The 4,861-nt window shown below is 47.1% G+C and overlaps 1 long non-coding RNA gene across 1 annotated transcript in view; it reads left to right on the plus strand.

Annotated features, from left to right (window-relative positions):
• The first annotated feature begins 1,062 nt into the window (after window positions 1–1,062).
• LOC109293215 overlaps window positions 1,063–4,861 on the plus strand; it is a 19,063-nt gene continuing 15,264 nt past the window's right edge. The window contains exon 1 of the long non-coding RNA XR_002096268.1: window positions 1,063–1,108. This is a non-coding gene — a long non-coding RNA (uncharacterized LOC109293215). The remainder of the gene's footprint in view (window positions 1,109–4,861) is intronic.

Below are 4,861 nucleotides of genomic sequence, written 5' to 3' on the forward strand. Positions count from 1 at the left end.
TTTTTTTTTTTTTGGAGGAACTGATTGACTGCTTACCCTGGTTTTTGGCATGGTTGTATTGATAATACTTGTGCAAAAATTTCAAGAATTATGTGCTACAGCTTAAAACCTAAAAATTAAAGCTGTTGCAAGATTTTAGTGGCCTGATAGAGGATTCAGCATGTACTCTGCCACATGCATGTGGGCTTCCAGGTCCTATTTAAGATGTTGGTCTTTGACTTGACTTGACTTGCATAGCTCTAAGCATACAGACAGTTGTAGTGAGATCCAAGGAGAAGGATAGAAGCCATAAGCATGCAGCTGTTACATCTGCACAAATCTGTAGCATCAGAGGTAGAGCCAAATGGCTCTAATTGGTTGGTAGGGAGAGCAGAGCTGCTGTCCGTGATGTTCTGTTGCAGCCTGTGCCCCTAGTTGTGTCACTAGGGTGAGCTGATCATCCTAGCCTGGGCATCGAGCATTTGAGCAAGGTGGCAGGTGTAAGGCATGCAGCCAGTGCACCATGTGAGCCAGTGCCACTGCAGGGGGAGGGGGCAGGAGTGGCTGTGGTGGGAGGGGGCAGAAGATGCCAGGGGAGCTGCACGCCAGTGTTGGGTCTGGACAGTCCATGTGGCCCCCCTGCCCCAGCCGGACAGCCCTGAGCTGCTGGTTCCCTGGTAGTACCCACAGCAGTGTGACCCAGAAGGGCCCTTCCACACTAGTTAAAGGGCCCCAAAGGCATCCCACAGCCTTCTCCAAGTGCCCCTTCCCGACGCAGTGCACCAGGTGCAGAACTAAGCCCCTTGTAGGGCCAGAAGGGCAGCGGGCAAGAGGGAGCCCAGCTCTGCTCAGTGTGGCTGAGAACAGCTCAGTCCTGCAGAGGGCAGGCACTTCTGGAGGGCAGCAGAGTGCTGGCACAGCACCGGGACGTGGAGCCCAGCCCTGGCCAGGCCATGGCAAAAACCCCCAATTGGAAAGCTGTTCAGCAGGTGCTCGTGCTCGTGCTCCATAGCACTTAGGCCTCTTGTTTGATCAGTCCATTGTTCCCCCTCCCCCACCCCACCCCACAGGTCACTGACTCGAGGAGTCCCCCTGCTGGCACTTCTGGGCGCACCGCTGACACTTCCAGGTGAGTGCAGTCAGCCATGCAGGGACCACTTCTCCTGGCTCCCCCACTCCCCAGCCAGTGCTCTCAGGGGGGCACCAACGCTCTTGCCTGCCCGGGAACGCTGGCTGTCAGGAGGTGCATATGCACACCTGTGCACCCCCAATGCATCGCCACTGATTAGCACGGTTTTTTATCCAGCATGCTACTGCGCAGTTAGTGTCTCGTGTTAGTAATTAAGGTGAGGGAAATGAGGAGTCAGTCTATAGTCAGTTCCTACAGCTTGTATCACAGCTGAAAGGTAGAAGATGGCCCAGGCTTGGCTGATTTTTCAGGTCAAAATGGTGTCTTAACACATCCTCTGTCATTTCCCTCAGTTGGTGGAAACTGTCCACAGTGCCACTGAAATCAGTGGCAAGACCAGCTGAGGATCTGGTTTAAAGACCAGATACCAATAAACTTCTGTACAGCCTCCTTTAAGGCTCCATTCTGCTTGCGCACACGTGCTCCTCAGTGGTACCTACCGTAAATGAGAGGACGGCTCTGAGGAGCTCAGTTAAAGTACCAAACACTTACGGACACAAAATATGTTATTTATTGTGAATTTTGCAAAGACGCAAAGCAACAAAATATACATTTGTGGACCTTGAGAATTATTTTTATACATAACAAATACAATATGCTACTATAGCAATAAATTAAATGTACAGTATTTACAACAAACATAGGCAACCAGAAATTCTACAAAGCATCGCCTCTCTACAAAAAAAATATCTTTTTTTGTCAGATACAATCATTTAAGATTTGCTTTTCACACTATAAACTCTCTTCACATACTAATATAAATTCAGCATTTTTCCTTTGCAGAACTTACACAGGGCTACATTCATGGGGGGGAGGGAGATAATGAAAGCATGCTTCAAGACTTGGAGGGCAGGGGGGAAAGAAATCTTTACCATTTGAAATGGAACGGAAGTTCAAACTTAAGCAAAGCCACAGGAATTCAAGGACTGGACCACAGAGGGCCTGGGAACTCATTTTAATAGATGCCAAACACTTCCCAGAGTTAGCCCCAAAGGTAGCTAGGAGATTTTATTTTAGGCCAGAACCTCAGTTGCTGCGAATATGTCCATACCTCAGCTAGTTGCTCTGACCCTGTCTGCCCAGGACAACCCAGAGCCCACTTCAAGGTTGTGCTTAAGTGTAACGTGTGCTTAGCTTGCACTGATTCCAGCCAGGTGCACGCATGTGCTGGAGCGCTCTCCCGAACAAGGGCCAGCATGTTGTAGGGTCTATACACAGGTACAAACGCATCCTCTCCAAGACCACAGTACCTTGAGAGGCGAAACAGTTCGTTCCATTCTGCAATGCGGGACCTTGCTGTATGATCAAGGTGGGATTTTCAGGAAACAGCCCCATGGCTCAGGCGAGTCCCTGGCTTTCAACATGGCGGGTTTGAAAACCCAGCTCTTGTTCTCTAACTGGGTTGTGTCCCCAGGATATTTCAGCAGAAGCTCCACTGCAGAATCAAAAGGCAAACTGCTACTTCATAGAGCTGAAACGCTTGATGAACATTTTGAAACTGAGGGTCAGGCCTTCAGTGAAGTCAGTACAGCTACACGGATTTATACCCACTAAGGAGCTAGCCTTGAATGTCTCATTAGTAAATAAATATACAGTGTTTGCATTTCCGTAGTACCCATATTAGTGCAAGAATGTAAGACGCCAGAACACTGTCCTCATATCTACAATTGGAGTCCATCCCATGATTTATTTCCCGTTGACCATCTAAAGAAAAGGATGATAAAAAGATTGTGTTTTGCTTTAAAGTGAATCCCCTTTGTCTCTCAAACCAGAAAAATGCACTGCCCACGAATTTAGTGTCTAGTGAGGGTCCCCCTCCGTATGGGCTTCAATAGTTTTTCTCGTCCCAAAAAGGACCCAAAACACTTGGCAATATATATATATATATACACACAAGGAACTTCTTCATCGTTATTTGAAGTGCAAATGCTTCAGAGGTGTAAAGTAGCGACTGCTGGACACACGCTGCACTGCTACAAGTCAGTTTAGGCCTGGAAGTGAAGAATACTGCACCCACTTTGAAATGTCAAAGGAACAGAAGCAGGCTGGGATTTGACGGGGGGGGCAGCATTAAAATCCCTACTCTCGTCAAACGTTACACAGGATCTTTAATGAGTACTTGAGAGCTTTGGAAAATGCTGTCCAAAGATCATCTCAGCTGAAGTTGTGCAGGACTGGCCTTGCAAATATGAGTCAAACTCCCTGCATTTCCTTTGCTCAGCTTTGGACCCTCCCCTTTGCCTTCAGTCGCATTCAGCCACAAGCTTCTGGACCTCCCCAAGTCAAGAGGAAAACAAGCTCCTTTTCGACACTGCGCCTTATGCGTCAAGATCTCACAGAGATCAACACTTAACGCTAATGATGAATCCAGCAGCTCAGTGAAACGACAGGAAAAAAAAACAGCCCTCAAAGCCAAAGTAAAATAATAATAATGCTACCAATCACCATTTCACAAGGGAATTGATCAAAAAGCTTTTCTGGGGAAAGGGAGGAAAAACATGCAAAAATGCTGCCAAAGCACATTTCAATATAAGCTCAAACATTTCCATGTTTGCAACCTGAGACATCAATAGACTGCTGCAAAACTGGATTTAAAGGGGGGGGGGGTGCTTATTTCCCTTATCAAAACCAAAGGCTTGGTTTAAATGTTACTCAAATCCGGGGCAATTAAAGGGGGGCAGGGTTTGAGTCAGTCCTGTTTCTCATCATGATGATCTGGTTCAGGGTTCTGTGTAGCTCAGTAGGTGCACACAGGCAGAGCCCCTGAAGCACTCTCCCTGCTTCATGCCCCATGGCAGGGGTGGACAAAATGGGGCCGGGGGCTGGATACAGCCCACCAGGCCATTCTGTCCGGCCTGCAGGGCCCCTAAAAAATTCAGAATATTAATATTTGCCCCTGGCTGCCAATCATGTAGCCCTTGATGGCTTGCCAAAACTCAGTAAGCAGCCCTCCACCCAAAATAATTGCCCAGCCCCTGCCCCACGGTTTCAAATGATTGTGATGGGAAGAGCGCACAATTTTCATTCTTGGGCCTATTTTAAAGTTCTCCATTTTTTTTCCCCTTAACCTCCAAATTTAGTACCATCTGTGCGCCAGCTGTTCAACTTTGGCCCTGAACTCCAAATACTTTCCAGTGGCAAGAGACCAACTTCATCCCTTGAAACACTTTTTTTAGGGCAATATCTGGATTCCCTTAAGAAACAAAATTTTCTGTTGCATCTGAGATGAAAAACAGAGAAGCTTGTTTTTAAGAGGAAAAGCAACTAGCTTTGGACCAGCCCCATGCTGGACATAAGGAATAAAGAATAACAAAAAGTAACAAGAACCTGGCAGAGGTATTTAAGAGTCAGTGGTATCTAAACCAAACAGTCACTTGAGCAGAAAACCAGAAAACGAAGTTACAGTTGCAAGATACCTGTCTCTATGCAGAGACCACAAAGGGCAAGAGCTTGGCCAGGACTTCAGTATGAATTTTGCAGTATTAGTAAAGGTGCTTTTGGAAAGAAATAATTTACCAGCCTCTTGCCATCTGGCAGAGGACGTAAATGCAGCCCTCTTCCCCATTTTCTGGCAGGACAATGGTCAGCTTCCAGGCAAGTCAACTTCTGATCGTTAACCCTAGTCCTTCATGTGCAAGTAAATACAAGCAGGGGTGGACTCTCCGAAGGTGTAAAGGAATCAGCACAGCTCCA

This window comes from Gavialis gangeticus, unplaced genomic scaffold, assembly GCF_001723915.1.
Source record: "Gavialis gangeticus isolate Ggan-Ray unplaced genomic scaffold, GavGan_comp1, whole genome shotgun sequence".
Taxonomy (NCBI): Eukaryota; Metazoa; Chordata; order Crocodylia; family Gavialidae; genus Gavialis; species Gavialis gangeticus.